This window comes from Mobula hypostoma, chromosome X1 (assembly GCF_963921235.1).
Source record: "Mobula hypostoma chromosome X1, sMobHyp1.1, whole genome shotgun sequence".
NCBI classification, from domain to species: Eukaryota; Metazoa; Chordata; class Chondrichthyes; order Myliobatiformes; family Myliobatidae; genus Mobula; species Mobula hypostoma.
The window spans coordinates 14,830,723-14,853,310 of record NC_086128.1 but is presented as its reverse complement, the minus strand read 5'-3'; the positions used below and the strand labels follow the sequence as shown (position 1 = coordinate 14,853,310).

The 22,588-nt window shown below is 42.4% G+C and overlaps 1 long non-coding RNA gene across 1 annotated transcript in view; it reads right to left on the bottom strand.

Moving 5' to 3' along the window:
• Positions 1–373: 373 nt before the first annotated feature.
• LOC134340273 (uncharacterized) overlaps positions 374–22,588 on the bottom strand; it is a 66,718-nt gene continuing 44,503 nt past the window's right edge. The window contains exons 2-3 of the long non-coding RNA XR_010016500.1: positions 13,651–13,765; positions 374–415 (exon numbers count right to left, since the gene is read on the bottom strand). This is a non-coding gene — a long non-coding RNA (uncharacterized LOC134340273). The remainder of the gene's footprint in view (positions 416–13,650; positions 13,766–22,588) is intronic.

The following is a 22,588-nucleotide window of genomic DNA, read 5'->3' as shown; positions in this document are numbered from 1 at the left end:
CTCAGCAGATCAGGCTATATCTGTGAAGGGCAAAATAGAGTCAATGTTTCATATCAAAGACTTTTAATCAGACGAATGTTCTGATGAAAGGTCATCAATCAAATGTTAATCCTGTTCTCTCTCTCTCTCTCTGCAGATGTTGACTGAACTGTTGAAAGTTTCTAGTATTTCAATCTTATCTCAGATTTCCAGCATCTGCAGTAATTTTGCCTGTGCATGTCAAAAATCGGATACAAACATCTGTGTGGCCACTTCTCAGTGTTTATCGAGGAGGATGACAGGAGTTTACGGAATTAAATCAACAATGCTAAACTTCAGAAAATTTGTCTGTTCCAATAGCTAACCAAGTGAGCATATCAAATAAAGCAACATCTTACCTTGGATTCACATTTCTTGTGACTTGCTAACTTGCAGACTGGAGGAGAAAGAAAAAAATGTGTCAATCATTAAGGAAATCAAGTTCTAGATAAGGTTGTAGACACTGTAATCGTTGGTCAATCACTTTTTCAAACTTTTCTTATTGTAAATTATAGTAATTTTTATGTATTGCACAGTGCTGCTGTCACAAATTAACAAAATTTCATGACACATCAGTGATAATAAAGCTGATTCTTTCCTTCCCCCACTTCAGGTCTCAAACAATCTATTGGGTTTACTTTTCTGATTCAGGATTATTGGAAAAGAATCACTTAAAGCTATCAATATTAGGGCTGCACCGTTTCATATGCAAAGTGTCTATTTTAATATCGTCTCCCATGCCTGTTATACAATCAGGCACCCAATTTTCAAGTGTCTGTTGGGTTGAGACCTCACAATACATGCCCAGAGAACAAAATTCTGAAGAGGCAGTGGCAGGGACCACGGAACTGTTGTTCTCACAGTGGCGCACAGGCAGTACAAGATGGTGACTACTTTCGATCTGGTAAACAACAGGATCCGGTCAGAATCAATCCTAGTAAAACTGGGCTTCAAAACCCAGCTAGGGTAGACACTACGTACCATTTACAGTATGGAATTGTGGTCTAATTTAGTCATTAGTTCTGTAGCAGATCATAAATTGTCAGTGGAAGGAACCTCTCAGCTAGCACTCTGTAAATGTAGTTAGTGAGTTCATATTAAGGGTCATTATATGTCATTTCCTTTCTTTGTCTTGTTAATTAGAATTCTGCTCTGCTGTGTGTATGCCAGGTCTTCCTTCTGCCTCTGGCATGAGAGCTGGAAAACCAGTTTTCAGCTACTCACAGCAAAATCCCAGCGAGGGCCTCCTTATCTCTCCCAGGCCGCTGTCTGACTGAAACAAGAGTATTGACAAAACTTGCAAGGTGGGTTCTGTCCATCCATGCTATTACTAAAATAGACCATTCCCACCCCTGTAAAGTCACACATCTCCACTTCTCCTTGCCTCCGTTGCTGAAATCCTCTTCCACAAGGATCCTCTGGTTCGTTTTACACAAGGCAACCCTGATCCTCTCCACTTCCTTCCTGAGCATATCCAGAATCCAGATGTGTGTACCTTAGCTCACATTGATATCATACCAGCCCCACCCTAATACCTAATTAAGAAATTCGCTGTTTAAAAAATTCTCACTCTTGCTTTCAATCCTTTGCATCCTTTCTCTCTCGCTAATCATTTTTACAAACCTCCAAGATCACGTTAAGATTCCAAGATCAAGCCTCCAAGAAGGCCATTTAATCCTGATTTTAATTGCTCCACTATTGGCTGCTCTAGAATCTCCTCCCAAAACTTCTTCACCTCTCTCTCCTCTTTAAAACTTCCCTCACTAACCAAGTTTCTGCTCACCTGTCCAACCTTCTCATGTAGCTTGGCATCAGATTTTTTTTGAAAGTTACTCCCAGAGAGAACCTCGGGACATTTTATGATATTAAAGGTGCTGTTGAAATGGATGTTGCCTTCAATGGGCTAGTGAAATTGGCAGTCTTCAGTATCTCTTCTTTTCCTCTCCCTTCAACCTTTAGTTGGTCTGTTTTTCCTGCCTCTTCCCTCTCCAAGCTTCCATTTGTGTCAATCAAGCCTCTTTGAATACTTGTGACTTTATAATTCAATGGTTTAGTGGTCTCCATTCTACTGATATAAACTTTAACAGTGTAAGCTGACATACCCTGATGTAAGTGCTTTGAGAAGTTGGTCATGGCTAGAATTAACTCCTGTCTAAGCAAAGACCTGGAGCCACTGCAATTTGCCTGCCGTCACAATAGGTCTACAGTGGGTACAATCTCACTGGCTCTCCACTCGGTCTTGGATCAGCTGGATAATAGCAATACCTTTCAAGATCTTCTACCCTTTCCTATCAGATTCCCCATCCTCCAGCCCTTTGTCTCTTTCACTAATTAACTTCTCAGCTCTCTACTTCACCTCCTTTCCCTCTCCCAGTTTCACCTATCACCTACTACCTTGTACTTCTTCCTCCCCTTCCCCCACCTTCTTATGCACTTCTCATCTTTCCTTCCAGACCTGATGAAGGGTTTAGGCTCAAAATGTCGACTGTTTAGTCTTTTCATAGATGCTGCCTGGCCTGCTGAGTTCTTCCAGCATTTTGTGTGCATTGCTCTCTATACCCATGACCGTTTGGCTAGGCACAGCTCAAACACCGTCTTTCAATTCACCAGTGACATAACTGTTGTTGACAGAATCTCAGGTGGTGACGAGAAGACATACAGGAGTGAGATAGATCAGCTGGTTGAGTGGTATCGCAACAACAACCTTGCACTCAACTTCAGTAAGACCAAGGAATTAATTGAGGACTTCAGGAAGGGGAAGTCAAGAGAACACAAACCCATCCTCATTGAGGGGTCAGCAGCTTCAAGTTGCTGATTGTGTCAACACTTCTGAGGATCTATCATGGTCCCAACATGAAGATGGCTATATTTCATTTGGAGTTTGAGGGGATTTGGTGTGTCACCAAAGACTCCAGCAAATTTCTACAGAAAGTATTCTGACTGATTGCATCGCTGGCTGTTATGGAGGCACAGGATCATAAAAAGCTGCAAAGAGCTGCAAACTCTGCGAGCTCCATCATGGCACTAGCCTCTCCACCACTGAGGAAATCTTCAAAAGGCAATGCCTCAGGAAGGCAGCATCCATCACTAAGGATCCACACCACCTGGAACATGCCCTCTTCTCATTGTCACTACCAGGGTGGAAGTACAGGAGCCTGAAGACACACACTCAATATTTTAGGAATAGCTTCTTACCTTCCGCCATCAGGTTTCTGAATAGTCCATGAACCCATGAACAATACCTCAGTATTTTGCACTCATTTTGCACTACTGTACTTATTTATTTTCTATATTTCTTATTGTAACTTACAGTAATGTTTATGTATTGCAATGTTTATGTTTTGCTGCCAGTAAACAACAAATTTCATGATGCATGTCAGTGATAATAAACCTAATTCCAATTCATTTTTAATTCCAGATTTATTTCATTAACTGAATTTAAATTATCTCTGTGAACCCAGTATTTATGATAACAAATCTTCTCTGTGCCGCCAGCCATTTTCTGCAACTTAAAACATAATTTATCTCTAACTTCTCCAGTCCTATTAAAGTCATTGACCCGAAGGGTTAATTCAGTCTCTCCACTAATGCTGCCTGATTTGCTGAGTTTTTCCATTAGTTAATAAGTATTTTGATATATACATAAATCATGGAAGACTCAATAGAAATAAAAGCCTTTTCTATTTATCAACATTTTCAGCTCCAACCACGCTACAAAACATCCTGAATGCTGTATCAAGAAATTCCTGCAGAAGTCTCAAGCTTGATGTGTCAGTTGTTTTCCTAGATTGAAGCCCCTTTGTTCCGAACTCAACCAAAAAGGAAACAATTTCTCTACATTCAACCTATCAATAAACATACCCCAATGTGTTGAACCAGCTAAGCAAGTGGTCAACGATGGCCTCTTTTACATCATAGCTGGGACATTTGTGTTTTCATGTCACTTGTTTTCTCCCTACTCACTTCTCAAAGCCACTTAACAAATTTAATAAAGGGGAAAGCCAAGGGCTTAATTCCAACCTCTACCGCCCAAACTCTTCTGACAGTTTACAGAATTTAACTAAGTAAGGATATAGCACTATAGTGGCCTGGTACAAAAGACCAGAACAGTTAAACTGGAAACATGGATTTCTATCCTGTAGCTGGTTAATTTAAATTGAACAAATTAAGTAATTCTAGAATAACAAGCTTACATCAACAACAGTGATATGACGAAGGGTCTCAGCCCAAACCATAAACTGTTCATTTCCGTTCATAGATGCTGCCTGACTTGCTTAGTTCCTCCAACGTTTTGTATGTGTTGCTCAAGATTTCCAGCATCTGCAGGGTCTCTTGTGTCCATAAAACCATCGGACTACCAACCAGTTCACAAATGTCTTTCAGGGAAAGAAGTCTGCTGTCCCTCCCCAGTCTTGGTCTATATTTGACCATCCACATGCTTGATTCAACAACACACAGAAAACCAACCACTTCAGTGAATATTTATCTGAACAGATCACATGAGCAGGGCTCGAGACAGACAGCATTAGGCACAGTGAAAATCAATCCTGCTTGCTTCCACTGGGAGGACTTGCTGCCAACTTCAATCTCCATTTGCTTCTTGACTGATTATCAGAACTCAGGGTGGGAGCAAGGAGTATTTACTGTAAGGCAGGATATTTCATTCAGCAAGTTCCAGGCAGGGACTTTCCAGTCTTTAAAAAAAAACACCAGTTAATGACCATCCACTTTGACTAATTCCATTTTGACAGGATTCAGGGCCCATTTTGCAGCCCATAAATAGGAGAAAACACTGCTGCAAACTTGAGATGTAAACAGTGCACCCATCACCATCAGAGAGGGAGAGAATGAGGGAAAGAGGGTGAGGGGGAGGGGAAAGGGGGATCAGTTTAAAAAATATAGCATTTTTGAGTTGGCTTCAAACTCCTGTTGGCATGATCTTCCCAGTGATATCACCCATTCTATATGGTACTCTGTGAAACTCTTTGTCTGTTCTCATGCCCATGACAGCTATTTAATAAACATCAGGTGTTTTCCATTGTAATGCATGCATCATCAGATGTTAGTTTTGCTGGAACTAGTGTAGTACTTTCTAATACACAAATAGAGAATGTTGTAAGTATTTGGGAGGTTATGCAGAACATATAAAGCTGGAAACACAGTTAACATTTCATCAGAACTAGAAAAAGTTAGAAATGAAACAAGATTAAAGACAAAAGATGGGTGGGGAGCAGGGGGACGAGGGGTGGGGAGGGGTGGAAGAAGGAAAGGTGGTGAATACAGGAGGCATCTGTGACAAGGCTGAGACCAGGAGAGTGAGTAACACAAGCAGTGGTTGTGCTGGCTGAGTGAAGGCAGTGAAGGCTTTTGTGTTTGAGGGAGCTCCAACATGATTATACCACTAAATACAGCTCTCTCTGCCCCATTACCCCCTTCTCTTTGCCCTACCCCACCTTTACAACCTGCCCATCACCTACACCTTCTTCCCTCACTGTCCTTCCCTTTATTTCATAGTCCACTATCATCTCCCATTGGATTCCCTTTGACACTCTCACCTATCACCTCTCAACTTCTCACATCATTCCCACTTCCTTTCCCTCCACCACCACCACCTATCTTCCCTCTCACCACCTATCACCTGCTGGCTCAATTACCTACCCTCTCCCCATTCTTTTATTCTAGCTTTTGCCCTCTTTCTTTCCAGATGTGATGAAGGGTCTCGGCCCAAAACATCAACTGCCATTTACCTCCATAGATTCTGCCTGATCTGCTAAGTTCCTCCAGCATTTTGTTTTTTACCCTCCCCTGTCTTTTCATAATTTGAAAGGGACAGTTCCTTTTGTGACTCCCTATTCATTCCTCTGTCCCTGTCAACCACTTCTCTATTATGGCATATTCCCACGCAACCAAAGGGGTTGCCATATCTGCCTTTTCACTTCTTCCCTTCCTCCATCCAAGGACTCAACAATCCTTCCCAGTGAGGCAGTAATTCACTTGCAACCTAGTCTAGAGCCATAGAGCACCACAGTACAGAATCAGGCCCTTTGGCCCACCTTGTCTGTGCTGAAGCCTTATTATGCTAGTCCCATCGCCCCACACCTGAACCATGGGCCTCCATACCCCTTGCATTGATGTACTTATCCAAACTTCTCCTACAAGTTGAAATTGAACCTATATCCACTATTTTTATTCTGGTAGCTCGTTCCACAGTCACACCACACTTTGAGTGGAGACGGTCCCCCTCAGGTTCCCCTTAATATTTGACCTTTCACCCTTAACTATATCCTTTAGCTTTTAGTCTCACCCAATCTCAGTAGAAAAAACCCTGCTTTCATTAACCCTATTGAAACCCCTCATAATTCTGTATACCTCCAACAAATCTCCCCCTCATTCTCCTACATTCCATAATCTTAACCTATTCAACTTTTCCCTACAACTCAGATCCTCAAGTCCTGCCAACATCCTTGTGAATTTTCTCTGTACTCTTTCTATCTTATTGATACCTTTCCTGTAGTAGGTGATCATCCTGTAGTAGGTGATCAAGACTGTACACAATACTCCAAATTTGGTCTCAGCAATGTCTTATACAACTTCAACATAACTTCCCAACTCCTGTACTCAATACTTTGATTTATGAAGGTCAATGTGCCAAAAGCATACTTTATGCCCTGTGACACCACTTTCAAAGAATTATGGATCTGTATTTCCAGATCCTTCCGTTGTACTGCACCCCTCAGTGCACTGCCGTTCACTGTGTATGTCCTACCCTGGTTTGTTCTGCCCAAGTCTTGCACACTTGCCTGCATTAAATTCCATCTGCCATTTTTCACCCCATCCTGATTTCATCGTACACTTTAATAGGTTTTGCTGTTGTCTACTACCTGTAATCTTGTTGTCAGTCCACAAATTTGCTGATCCAGTTTATCATCCAGATCAGTGATATCGATGATTAACAACAACGGACCTAGTACTGATCCATGCAACACATCACTAGTCACAGGCTTCCAGTCAGAGAGGCAAACAAGTACTACCACTCTCTGGCTTCTTCCACGAAGCCAATGTCAAATCCAATTTTCTACCTCATCCTGAATTCCAAGCAACTAAACCTTTTTAACCAACCTTCCATGCAGGTCTTTATCAAAGGCTTTGCTAAAGTCCATGTAGACAACATCCTCTGCTTTTCCTTCATTTACTTTTCTAGTAACCTCTTAAAAAAAACTCTAAGATTAGTTGGACATACACAAAGCTATGTTGATAATCCAAAATCAGGTCCAGTCTATCCAAATGCTTATATATCCAGTCCCTTAGAATAATTTACCCACTACTGATGTCAGACTCACTAGCCATTATAATTCTTAAGGCTTTTCTTGAACAACAGAACAACATTAGCTGTCCTCCAGTCAGACAGGCTGCCCTTATCCTGTGGCTAAGTATGTTTCAAATGCCTCTGCAATTTCTGTACTAGCCTCCCATCCTTTTAGAATATAGGAGTCCCAATCAATATTTGGAAAGTTAAAATCACCTATCAGAACCTTATGTTTCTTGCAATAGTCTGCAATCTCTTTACAAATTTGCTCCTCAAAATCTCACTGACTATTGCGTGGTCTATAATATAATCCCATTAATGTGGTCATCTCTTTCTTATTCCACAGTTCCAGCCATATAGTCTGAGTAGATCAGTTCTCCAGTCTGTCCTGTCTGAGCACTGCTGTGATGTTTTCCCTGATTAGTGATGCCACCCCTCCCCCTTTAATCCCTCCCACTCTATCATGTCTAAAACAACAAAACCCCGGAATATTGAGCTACCAGTCCTGTCCCTCCTGTAACTAAGTCTCACTAATGGCTACAATGTCATAACTTCACATACTGATCCATGCTCTAAGCTCATCCACCTTACCTACAATACTCTACTTGCATTGAAATAGACACAACTCAGAACATCAGTCCCACCAAGCTCAACCTTTTGATTCCTGTCTTTGTATATAGGCTTAACATAATCTTTCCCCACAACCTCTCCACCATCTGCTCTGGCACTTTGGTTCCCATCTTGCTGCAACTCTGGTTTAAACCCTTCAAAGAAGCACCAACAAACCTTCCCACAAATATATTGGTCCCCCTCCAGTTCAGGTACAAATCATGTCGTCTATACATGTCCCACCTTCCCTGGAAGAGAGCCCAATGATCCAAAAATCTGAAGTCTTCACTCCTCCACCAATTCCTTAGTCATGCGTGAAACTATATAATCTTCCTAGTTCTGGCCTCACTAGTATGTGGCATGGGTAGCAATCCTGAGATCACAATCCTGGAGGTTATGTCCTTTAACTTAACACCTAACTCCTGAACTCATTTTGCAGGACCTGGTCACCCTTCTTACCTGTCATTGGTACTGATGTGGACCATGACCTCCGGCTACACTCCCTCCCAGCTACGAATGCTATGACTTTCATCCGAGATGTCTCTGGCCCTGGCACTAGGGAAGCAACATACATTCGGGAATCTCATTCTCTTTCACAGAACCTTCTGTCCACTGTTCCCTCTAAACTGTGCGGGTGTGCAGCTGCACAGTAACTGAAATGCTCTGGCACATGCAGCCTTTATTGCCATGCAGCTAAAATTTTCTTTTATATAATATTTTATTAAAGTGCCACGCAGTTTTCAAGCTGTATAAAATTTTCCTGCTCAGAGCAATATTCGGTCTGCGCAGCTGAAAAAAAGAGGGAACATTGCTCCTGTCTGTTCCCCTAACCAATGAATCCCCTATCACTACTGCTCATGTGACTGGGGGGGGGGATGGGTGGCACAGTGGCATTATCAAATTCACATCCTTGTTTTTAAATCCCTCCATGTCTCATTCCTTCTTGTCTTTGTACTTTCCTACAGTCCCTAAAACCTCGGCGCTCCTCCAACTTGAACCTCTTGACCATCTTTAAATTTAATCATCCTACCACTGGCATCCAAGCTCCAGGATTCTTGCCCTAAACCTTTCTGTCCTCTCCTTCTTTAAGATGTTCCTCAATAAATATCCCTTTGACCAAGCTGTTTGTCCCCATCCTAACTTGTGGTTGCATCAAAGGTTCAATATAATTGCTGCTTTGATGAACGTATGAACACAAGAAAGAGGAATAGAACATAGAACATAGAATAGTACAGCACAGTACAGGCCCTTCGGTCCACATTGTTGTGCCGACCCTCAAACCCTGCCTCCCATATAAGTCCCCACCTTAAATTCCTCCATGTACCTGTCTAGTAGTCTCTTAAACTTCACTAGTGTATCTGCCTCCACCACTGACTCAGGCAGTGCATTCCACACACCAACCACTCTCTGAGTTAAAAAACCTTCCTCTAATATCCCCCTTGAACTTCCCACCCCTTACCTTAAAGCCATGTCCTCTTGTATTGAGCAGTGGTGCCCTGGGGAAGAGGCGCTGGCTATCCACTCTATCTATTCCTCTTATTATCTTGTACACCTCTATCATGTCTCCTCTCATCCTCCTTCTCTCCAAAGAGTAAAGCCCTAGCTCCCTGGGAGTAAGTTAGTTAATTAACCCTTTCAGTCTACTATACCATTCAATAAGATCAAGGCTGATCAATCTTGGTTTGAATGCCATTCAACACACACAAAATTCCAGAGGAACTCAGCAGGTCAGGCAGCATCTATGGAAATGAATAAACAGTCTATGTTTCAGGCCAAGACCCTTCTTCAGGACTCAGATGAATACCATTCTCTGTTCTCTCCACATATTCTTTATCTTCCTTGCAGTTCAAGTGTTTTTCTGTCTCCACTTTGAATATATTCAATGACTCCACCTTTACAGCTCTGCGAGGAGAGAATTCCAAAGATTCACCTACCTCTGGGAAAGAAATTGCTTCTCATCTTATGCCTGAAATGGCCAACCTCTTATTCAGAAACTCTGTTTCCTGGTTCTCGATACCCCCACCATGGAAACATCCTCACAACATCCACCCTGACAACCCCATTCAAAATCTTATGTGGTTTAATAAGACACCTTCCCATTCGTCTGAACTGCAATAAGTACAAACCCAGCTTCTCCTTATGCATCAATCCTTCACTCCGGGAATTAACCTAATGAACCTGAACCACTTCCTCGTAGGAGGAGGAGGGGAAGATGGCGCAGCGGCCACTCCGGTGAATGATATCTGTTATCTGTCAGGTAGGGTGCCGTGCACAATCCTGATTTGATGGAGACAGATGTGAGAGCACGGAGGAACATCTGGAGAAACTTCTGAAATGCCTGTTTCGCTGCCGCTGCACGATCCAGAATCTCTGGAGGAGAAGGCCCCAAGTCCTCAGCTTTGCTTGTTGCTCGGCAACCAGGGCGGGGTCGAAGCGCTTGGCAGAGGATGGTGCTCAGGAAGCTGCATTGGAGGGGCTGGTCGGAGGCTCGAAGTTTTCGGACGGACTCAGAGTCGGCTGTGGTTTGGTGCTTCCAATGCATCGGCAAGTTGTCGGCGCCTGGAGGTTTATGGCAGGGAGAGTTTCTCCCTTTGCTGCCTGCTATCGGGGACTATCAAGAGTCGATCGGAACTTTGAGACTTTTTTTTTTACTGTGCCCATGGTCTGCTCTTTATCAAATTATGGTATTGTTTTGCACTGCTGTAACTATATGCTATAATTATGTGGTTTTGTCAGTATTAGTCTTTGGTTTGTCCTGTTTTTTTTTGTGATATCACTTTGGAGGAACATTATATCGTTTCTTAATGCAAGCATTTCTAAATGACAATAAACGAGGACTGAGTGTCCTCATAATCTAATCTAATAATAAAATGTGGAGACCAAAAGTGAATGCAATATTCTAGGTACAGTTTCACCTCTCAATATACACAAAAATCTGCCTTCACAGCACTCTGGGGTAGAGAATTAAAGAGTCATAGTCCTCAAAAAAGGAATCTCTTCTCATCTCTGCCTTAAATGGGTGAATCAGAGTAACAGAGCAATGCAGCATGGATACAAGTCATTAGGCCCAATGAGTCTATGCTGATCACGGTGCCCATCCAGCTAGTCCCAATTCCCTGCACTCAGCTCATATCCTTCTATGCCCCGCCCCTCCATGTACCTATCCAGATGCCTGTACTGTACCAGCCTCAATCGCTTCTTCTGGCAACTTGTTCCATATACTTACCACCCTCTGCAGGGAAAAAGTTCAAAGTTCAACATAAATTTGTAATCAAAGTATGTACATATCACCATATACTACTCTGAGATTTATTTTCTTGAAGGGATTCACAATGGAATAATAAAATACAATAGAATCAATGAAAAACTACCACACAAAGACTGACAAACAACCATTGTGGAAAAGACAAACTATACAAATAAAAATTAATAATAAATAAATAATACTGAGACCATGAGTTGTAGAGCCCTTGAAAGTCAGTCTATTGGTTGTGGAATCAGTTCAGAGCTAAGGTGAGGGAAGTTATCCACACTGGTTCAGGAGCCTGATGGTTGAAGGATAATAACTGTTCATGAGCCTAGTGTTGTGGGACCTAAGGCTTTTATACCTCCTTCCCGATGGAAGCAACAAGAAGAGAGCATGACCTGGATGGTGGGGGTCTTTGATGATGGATGTGGCTTTCTTGTGGCAGTGCTCCTTGTATAGATGTGTTCAGTGATGGGGAGGGCTTTGCTTGTGATGGGCCGTGTCCACCACTTTTTATAGGCTTTTCCATTCCTGGGCACTGGTGTTTCCATACTGAGCCATGATGCAACCAGTTAGGAAACTCTCCAAAGTGCATCTATAGAGGTTTTAATCCAACTACAGTTTCAATGTTATAGTATCAAGATACTTTTCCTCTGATGTTTAATTGAACAATAGGGAAGAAATAAGAAGGAACAATGCAGGTGTTTACTCACCGTTATATCAGGGTATCCTATGGTTATTTTAACACACAATTGGGATGCTCACTGGCAAGAAACACCAACTTTCTCTGACCGAGATTCAATGTGCAATAAATGCATGGCTTTTCTGTTCTTAAGCATCGGTTAAGCATGGTTTTCATACCAGGCCATGATGTAAGCAGTCTGAATACTTTCTACTGTACATCTGCATTGTCAAAGTCTTAGATAACATTTAGCTGCCTATCAAGTTTCTTTTAAATCTTTCCCCTCTCACCCTGAATCTATGCCCCATAGTTTTGGGTGTTTCCACCCTGTGGAAAAGACCATTACCATCCAACTTATCTAAGTCTCTCATAATTTTCAACATTTCTATATGGTCAACCCTCATTTGCCTTAGCTCCAAGGAATAAAAACCTAGCCTGGCCAACCTCTCTTTATCACTCATGCCGACTAGTTGCGGCAGAATCCGCGTAAATCTTTTCTGCATTCTTTCCAGTTTCCCCCACCTGTCCTATAACAAGGTGACCAAACTGTACACAGTATCCCAAGTGCAGCCTCACAAACAACTTACGGAACTGCAACATAATGTTCCAACTCCTGACTGATGAAGACCAGTGCTCTATACACCTGTCAATCTGTGATGTCACTTTCAATGAACAATGCACTTGTACTCCTTCGTCCCTCTGTTCCATTATACTCCCTATGCTCCCACCATTCATAGTACAAGGCCTATGCTGGTTTGACTTTCCAGTTTGATTCCTCACTCTGAAACTATGCTCTCTTGTTCTAGCTACGCCCAGGAAGATGGTAACTGTTGGTTCTAAGCCTTATTCCAACACTTCACCTGCCCTATGATTTCCATAACCCCAGCCAGGCTGTTGCTGGCAAGTCCAAGACCAAAAGTGAACAAAGTTCACTTGTGAGCACCACAATAGCATAGAGGTTAGCATGATGCTATTATAGCTTGGGGAGTTTAATTCTGGCGCCATTATAAGGAGTTTTTATGTCCTCCTGTGAATGTGTAGGATTCCTCTGGGTGCTCCGGTTTCCTCCCATATTCCAAAGATGCACTGTTTAGTAGGTTAATTAGGCTAGGGTTAAATTGTCTTGTGATTAGGCTAGGGTTAAATTGGTGGGTTGCTGGGTAGTGCGGCTCATTGGGTTGAAAGGGCCTGTCCAGTGTTTTATCCTTAAATTAAATAAAATTTTAATTTTTTTTAAAACGCAAAAAGCAAATCAGTTCAAGATTTGTGCACTTCTGAGCCAGCACAGGCCCACAGGAAGACATGTAACCCATGGCCCACATCCATCATTGACGCCTGGCTGAGAGGGAAGTTACAGAACAGAGGAATGTGTGTCATATTTTTAATGCTCTCTTTTCCAGAGGGCCTTTCACTTCTCTTTCAGAATGCCACAAAGCTCTTTTTAGTAAAATGTAATAAAGTGAGGTCACTGCTACAATGTGGCATATATGGGAGCTAATTTGTGCACAGTAAGCTACCGTAAATAGTAATAAGCTCATGATGATTTTGGCTAAGGGATAAACACTGATCTCAAGGCACCAGGAAAACTCTGCTGCTCTTCTTTAAAATAGTACTGCATCCATCTGAGGGGACAGATGGGGCCTCTGTTTAATATCTCAGCCAAAGACAACTGATGCCAGTGAGAACATTGTTCCAGAGTCTAACACTGACTCCTTCCCCTCGGAAAAATGGTTTGAAGTTTCATAATTTGGCAGCAATTCTGCACTCTCTTGTCAGGACTTCACTTACCGCGACATAAGATGCCCTGTGATGTGATTGGCTGTTTGCATACTACACAGTGCTTCTTCTTCTTAAATGTCTTCTCCTTGAAGCTGTGAGTAGTTGGGGGATCGACCTTACCAGGCTGTACAACAGAAAAGAGATATGCTTTAGCACCTGCCTCAAATTCAATGAATGTTATTGGCATGAGGTCAATTGTCATTGAACAGTATAGCACCTCTGAAGCACATCCCAAGGACATTAAAAACACACTTTCCCTATTCATTTTACAGTGCAAACTAAGATACTTGGTGTTTATTTCTGTATTTCACAATAATCACTGTGGCATCAGAACTCAGCTCAAGGGAGTTATATCTCACTTGGCTTCACACAACTGACATCTCTCTCAAGGCATTAACATGAGTCTATTCCTTGCACTGTCTTTGTTTTCCTTTCCCACCTTCCATGTACCAAGCAGCCCACTACCCTAAAATCCAAAAGAGCACAGAGATCCCCTGACAAACAAGTAGAGTGCTCCTGAGACAGGTGCTGAAAGAGATAAGGGATGGGTTCAAGTAGAGCAAGAGAAACACAACTGGATTACAAGAGGTGGGTGCCTAAATTTCTGTCTTTAACTCCGGATGTAGGAAAGATAGTAACTCACTGAGCAACATATAAATACAGCCAAGAAAGAGATCAATACTACATGCTGCACTATATTATCTATGTCAGATTCAGAATCAGGTTTCATATCACTAGTATATGTCATGAAATTTGTTAACTTAGTGACAGCAGTACAATGCAATACATAATAATATAGAAAAAATCAATTACAGTAAGTATGTGTATATTAAATAGTTGAATGAAGAATAGTGCAAGACCAGAAATAATAAAAGTGAGATGGTATTCATGGGTTGAATGTCCAATTAGAAATCGGATGGCAGAGGGGAAGAAGCTGTTCCCTAATTGCTAAGTGTGTGCCTTCAAGTTTCTGCACCTCCTACCTGATGTGAAGAGGGCATGTCCAGGGTGGTGGGGGTCCTTAATAATGGATGCTGCCTTCCTGAGGTACCATTCCTTACAGATGTCTTGGATATAATGGAGGCTTGTACCTATGATGGAGCCAACTAATTTTACAACTTTCTGTAGCTTCTTTCAGTCCTGTGCAGTAGCCCCCCACCCCCTTACGAGACAGCAATGCAGCCTGTCAGAATGCTCTCCACAGTACATCTGTAGATGTTTTTCGGTGTTTCAGGTGACAAACCAAATCTCTTCAAACTCCTGATGAAATATAGCCACTGTCTTGCTTTCTTTATAGCGGCATCGATATGTTGGGACCAGGTTAGATCCTCAACAATATTGACACCCAAAGACTTGAAATTGCTCACTCTCTCCACTTCTGATCCCTTTATGAGGATTGGTTCGTGTTCCCTCATCCTACCGTTTCTGAAGTCCACAATCAGCTCTTTAATCTTACTGACATTGAGTGCCAGGTTGTTGCTGCGACACCACTCAACTAGCTGGTACATCTCGCTCCTGTACACCCTCTCATCTCCATCTGAGATTCTACCAACAATGGTTATATCATCGGCAAATTAATATAAACACTGGAAATCTGAAATAAAAACAGAAAATATTGGAAACACTCAGCAATATTGGACTGTCATTGCTGAGCAGGTAAGAAGAGAGTTCAGCAGACTTCACCCAGGCAAGGTTCTGGGACCAGACAGCATCAACCCAAAGGTACTCAAGGTGTGTGCTACTCAGTTGAGTGCAGACTTTCAATATATCTTTACTCTAAGCCTGAGCCTGGGGAGGTCCCTGTGCTGTGGAAAACATCCTTCCTAGTCCCAGTACCCAAGGAGACATGTCCCACCACGCCTAGTGACTATAGACCAGTGGCACTGACCTCACATGTTATGAAGTCATTAGAAAGACTGCTCCTGACACACCTCCAGACCATTGTAAATCCATTACTGGACACCCTGCAGTTTGCTTACCAACTACATATTGGAGTCGAGGACGCCATTATCTTTCTGCTTCAATTGGCTTACACCCATCTGAGTGGGCCAGGCAACACTATGAGAATCATGTTCTTTGATTTCTCCAGTGCTTTTAACACCATGCGACCTGTTTTACTAGCAGTAAGCTCACAGAGATGCAGATGGATGCTCCAATAGTGTCCTGGATTACAGGTGACCTGTCCAAACAGCCACAGAATATGAGATTGCAGAGCCGTGTATCAGATACTGTGGTTAGCAGCACAGGGACACTCCAGGTGACTGTCCTGTTCACTGCCTACACCTCCGACTTCAGATATAACTCAGTCCTGCCACCTGCAGAAGTTTTTGGATGATTCAGCAGTTGTGGGCTGTATCAGCCAGAGTCAAGAGACTGAGTACAGAAGAGAGGTGGACAATTTTGTTGAGTGGTGTGGGCTGAATCACCTGTAGCTCAATATCACTGAGTCAAAGGAGTTGGCGGTGGACTTCAGGAAGGTGAAAACACCCCTGCATTCCCATCTCCATCAAGTGAACAGATGGGCAAGTCACCTGAAACTACAAAAACCTGGGAACTCACCTGGACAATAAACTGGACTGGACTAAAAGTACTGTGTCTCTGTACAAGAAGGGACAGAGCTGACTGTACTTCCTGAGGAGGCTCTGGTCATTCAACGTCTACAGTACTGTGCTGCAGATGTTCCATGACTCAGTGGTGGCCAGCATTCTACTCCACGGGGCCAGTCGGGCAGAGCAGCTGACACCAAGAAGATCAATAAGCCCGTCAGGAAGGCCGGTTCTGTTCTGGGGTGGAACTGGATTCCCCGGTGGTTGTGTCTGAGAGGAGGATGCTGCAGCGGCTATGGAGCATTATGGACAATCCCTCTCACCCCCTCCATGACATACTGGACAAACAGAGGAGCACCTTTAGAAAGAGACTGATTCTACCGAGATGCACCACTGAACCCCACAGGAGATCCTGTCTCCCTGGGGCTATAAGACTCTGCAACTCCTCCTCCTTAACTATATAAGTATATGGTCTCACTGCACGTCTGTATTTTGCTTTATTACTTTTAAATGCACATTTTGTAGTTTTTCCTCAATGCTTACATTTTGTACTTTAAAGTATATATTTCTGACTGAACAACCTTGCAACAATAATTTTCTTTGGGATAAATGTTTTATCTTAATTCAGAGAACAAGAGTTGACTATACCTCTTCTTCAGCTTGCTCTGCCATTCAATAGATCACAGCTTCACTATCCTGTCTGTATGCCCATAACCCTGGGAACTCCTTTTAGACCAAAAATCTTCCATGAAACCACTGAATGACTCCAACCTGAGAGTTTTCAGGGCTAGAGAGATCCAAAGTTCGTGATCTAAGAGAAGAAATTTCTCCTTATCTATGGTAAATGAATAGCACTTATTCCTGAAGCTCCACCCCCATAGATTCAGTAACCACAATGTCAATTCTCAATAAAATCAACTCTCATTACATAGAACAGTACAGCACAGGAACAGCCTACAATGGCTGTGCCAAACCCAATGCTAAATTGAACAAAATTTCTTCTACCTGCAATCATCCACATCGTCTCATTCTTCTAATCACAATGAGTATTGATCCAAGCGCTCAATCATCCATAACATAACTCCTTCATCTCAGCAATCAACTGAGTGAACTTCTCTGAACTGCCTCCACATTAAGTATCTCTCTCCTTAAAGGAGAGAGAGGAATAGTTTCAATCTAACTAACAGGGTGGGGCTAATACTGGCACCAAGCCACCCATTTACCTCAATGATACTGGAGATGGGGAGCGAGACGTCATGGATTGTTGGCTCACAACTGTCGACTTGGCACCATCATGCTTGGCAAAAGATCTCCCCACAGGTCCCCCTCAAGTGAGTAAGTAACAAGTAAAATAAAATGAAACAGTTCAAAGCCTCAGTTAAAACACAGTTGGGTAGGAGGTCAGATGAATGCATTCATCTGTTAATATACTAAAGGTCTCTTTTAGCTGATTATGGGAGCACAGTGATTATATTGCTGGGCGAGCATCCAGAGGCCTGGCCTAGTGACCTGCAGATGCAAGTTCAAATCCTGCTAAGTAATTAAATAAATCCGGAATAAAAATCTGTAACTTTGACCATAAAACTACCATGTTGTTATTTAAAGCCCATCTAGTTTGGTCCAACATGGCCAATTTAAAGGTCATTTATTAGGCATAATGACAGAAAATGATGGGAAAACTCAGCTGGTCATGTCATGCAACCTCCTGAGAGAGACAAAGCTAGATAAAAGGCCCAGAATAATTTGGGTAAGAGAGAAAAATCTGAGAATTTCCTTTTTGACCTATATTGGCAATCAAAACACACCTAGGAGTCACCTCCAGTCCTGAATTCCCTTTGGAACTCTACAGACAAATACCAATTCTAAAGTCTCAGTGCAGTGTTTTTAAGATCGCACCATTGACTAGCACATTTTAATCATTCCAATTCCCTTCCAAATAAAACTACATTAAAATCATTCAGTCAGAAGGAGATTAATTTGTGTTTCCATGTTTACACTTGGCTGTTGTGAACCCCTCCCTTAGATGCAGAGCATGGTCATATTCATGTCTGCTTGTAACATGACAGAACTATAATAGAACATAGAACATGACAGCATAATGGATGCCTTCCAGCCCACAATGTTGTGCCGACATTTTACCTACTCTGAAAACAATCTAACCCTTCCCTCTCATATAGTCCTCCGTTTTTCTAAGATCCATGTGAAAAATAGAAACATGTGGCTAAGAGTCTTTTAAATGTCCCGAATATATCTGCCTCTACCACCACACACCCACTGTGTAAAAAGCCTACCTCTGACAATCCCCACACCCCCATACATTCCTCCAATCACTTTACAAGTACAGTACTGTGCAAATGTCTTAGACACATATACATATATAGCTCAGGAGTCTAAAACTTCTGCACAGTGCTGTAGTAATATTATGTATTGCAATGCATTGCTGCCACAAAAAAAAACGAATTTCATGATAAGTACGTGATGATAAACCTGATTCTGATCTGGGTCTCTATCGTGGACTGAGAGTGGAAAGGGGAAGGGAGAGGGGAATCATGGTTGGGAAAAGGGGAGGGGAGAGGAGGGAGTGGAAGGCACCAGAGAGGCACAATAAACCAATTGTTTGGAATCAAATGACCTTGACTGTAGTCTCAGGGCTGGGTGTGTCTGCACCCACACCAACCCCTGCACTTGGCACTCCTCCTCTACCACCTGTCCCACAGCCCTCCCATGGTTCTCCACCCTCACATTCGCAACATCCCACCAGATTTACAAACTCATTCTTTACTCTACATTGACAAACACAGTACTGTACAAAAGTCTTAGGCAATATATATATATGTATATATATTTTATATACACACACACACACACAGTACTGTATTTCCTCTTGTATTAGCCATATGGCATGATGTATTTGACTGGGCTCTGCTTTGTTGTACAATTACAGATGAAACAAAAAACTCAGGGAGAACTGTGAGCACCACACCTTTGGGGATGAAATACTGACCTTGGAGGGAGAGTAGCACCAACTCACAGAACAAGAAGTGGACCTGCAGAGCTTAAATTCAAGGGAAAATTACAAAAACTACTTTCCTCTCAGTCTTGAAGTTTAAAGGATGATTTGACTGATTTACAAGATATTGAGGGGGACACAAGGTCAGGGAGTCCAGGAGACTCACCAGGATATTGCCTGGGATTGAACGTCTCATTTATGAGGGGAGTACAAAATTATATGGAGCATAGACAAGACAGACAGTATTAAACTGTTTGCCATCACAAAGATCTCTAGATAGGGGCATAGGTTGAAGTTAAGAAGTAGAAAGTTTAGAAGGACTATAAGGACGGTGTTTAAGGTGTTTTTTTCACCCACAGGGTAGTTGGAATTTGGAACACACTTTCTGAGATGATGATGGAGGCAGAGACTTTCACAACAGCATGGAGAATTGGGTATGCCTGTTTGCTTTGAATGACTCTATGACATATGAAGAAATAAGGGGGTATTTAGAGTTAGTTCACAGATCCACCTTGGTCTTATTGAATGGCAAAACAGGTTTTAGGATTGTCCCAAATAGAGGAGGGACCATTTCAGGCTGAACTACACAATAAGAACATCTTTCAATGATTCGGGAATTATGGTAAAATTCTGATACAAAGGAGGGCAGGATTATTCATTGGGTATTCCAGGCAGCACTCTTCCCTCAAAGAACATCACTAAAGAAAATTGACCAGAAGTAGAGCTGTTGCGGGATCTTGCCTTTTGTGGGAATGCTGCCTTTCAGGTGAGATGTTAAACTAAGCCTACCTGATAGATGTGAAAAAAGTCTATGGCATCATTTGGTGCCAGAATGTGTGGCAATACATGCAGGCTGCCCCCAGCACATCCCTAAGTGTGTTAGTTGTTCAGGTAAATGACATATTTCACTGTATGTTTCAATGTACATATGATAAATAAATAAATCTGAATCAAAGAACTGGAAAGTTCATCCTGGGCTCCTGTCGAATATCTAACTCTCAAGCAACATCACAATAAAAACACATTACCTGGTCACTTTTGCATTCCTATGTCTTGGAGTTTACTGCACCCTTCAAATGTACTTTGGTGGCACTTTGGAACATCTGAAGTTGTGAAAGGCACTATAAAAATGCAATTCTGTTTACGATCTGTACCACTGATCATACCACGAACTTACTTCCTCTCTGATAAAAATGGATGGCTTGAGTTCAGAACTGGCTACTGATTTGAATAATTATGCATTGGAACACAAGATAACATGGCAAAACGTAGACAAGTTCTTGTTCCCCATTTCCAGACTGTCTCTTCAAACGTTTCACTGTGCTGGCTATTCCGTCCTACAGCATGCAAGGCAGATTCATAGGACAGTCCATGAACGTGCTGCCCATTCAGTTTAATCCACAATGGAACAGGGTCAGGGTTAAAAGAACATTCTGAAGCACATGTGCCTTATCATTCTAGCACTTAACAAATCCTGAAGCTTTCCAAAGAGGGAAAGAATAAATTAGGAACATAATGTTCTACAGGCTTATAAGTGTGGATATAGCTTGAAAGCCAGTAAAGATTGAAAATAGTGGCAGATAATCTGAAAATTGGCAGATGCAATTTGCAGATCCTGATGGCCCAGATTATTTTGTGCATACTTTTCATAGCCCATGACCTCAGAAGCTCTTCATTCAATTACTGTCTGGCCACCAAGTACCAATAATCTAACCCTGAAAACATCCATCACAAGGTGCAGCAAACATTGATGAGAAACAGGAAAGCAAGTTATTGCTCACAGAACAAAAGTGGTCTGATGGAATTCTTGGGTCATTAAGTTGAGAAACAAAATAATTATTGCCAAGCAAGAGAATTTTGTCAACAATTCCCATTTACTGTCATTTTCCTATACAGCCCAGCTTCATAGTTATGTCCTGAATAAACAGGAAGGGAACGTTAAGAAAACCAGACTACACTGCAGCACATACTAATAATGGAGTCTTGCTCCATATTAACATAAACTAATCCTATTGCAGTATTAACAGTTAATAATTCATCAGGTTTAAAAGATGTTGCACAATGTTTTAGCAAAGTTATGGAAGATACTGTTTAGCACACAGATGTGGTGATGTACAGGGAAGATGCTACCATGAAAGACACCACTTAGCACACTGATGCTGTGATGTACAGGAGAGGATATTGCCTCTTGGGAGCAGTACATTAATCTGGTTTGCAGAGCACCTCCTGAATAGTAAGTTGCTTGCAAGTCAGGACTAAATGGACAGAATGCAGTTGTACAACAGGAAAGGACCTGCTCGACTGTTTGTTATTGTACAGACTTGAGGACTAACATTTTGCAGAATTATTTGAACATGACCCAGCCTAAACTTGGCAATCACAGATTGGTAGCAAGTTCCTCGCCCACACTGGAAAATGCCCGGCAAGCTGCCAACAGGCCAGTCTGGCACTGCCACTTTGATTCCAGAATAGCTGTCTTAGAATTATATAAAGAACAAATTTTTCAGACTGAAGGCCTGACATTGTATAAAAAGTGGGTTTTATGCTGTTGTTTCAATGCTGTTTTTCAGAGGCTGTTTTTAAAAAAAAAGATTAATTATTCAGGATGTGTTTATCATTGACAAAGCCAGTAACTGGACTATACCTCTTCCTAACCTGTTACTTGTAAAAACGCCATCCCTTACTCTCAATTCTGCTGCATCTGCTCTCAGGCTGAGGCTTTTCATTTTAGAATGAAGATATCCTCCTTTTTCAAAGAAAGGGGCTTCCCTTCCTCCACTATCAATGCTGCCCTAAACTTCGTCTCTTCTATTTTACGCGTGTCTGCTATTAACCCATTCTCCCACCACCCTCCCAGGGATAGGGTTCCTCTTGTTCTCACCTACCACCCCACCAGCCTCCGTGCCCAGCACATAATTCTCTGCAACTTCTGCCAGCTCCAGTGGGATCCCACCATCAAGCACGCCTTTCCCTCCCCCCCCCACTTTCTGCTTTTCTGCAAGGACCGCTCCCTATGTGACTCCCTTGTCCATTCGTCCCTCCTCACTGATCTCCCTCCCGGCACTTGTCCTTGCAAGCGGAACAAGTGCTACACCTACCCGTATACCTTCTCCCTCACTACCATTCAGGGCCCCAAAAAGTCCTTCCAAGTGAGGCGACATTTCACCTGTGAGTCTGTTGAGGTCATCTACTACGTCTGGTACTTCCGATGTGGCTTCCTGTATATCGGTGAGACCCGACGTAGATTGGGAGACAGTTTTGCTGAACACCTATGCGCCATCCGCCAGAAAAGGCAGGATCTCCCAATGACCCATTTTAATTCTACTTCCCATTCTGATATGTCAATCTGTGGCCTCCTCTACTGTGACAATGAGGCCACACTCAGGTTGGA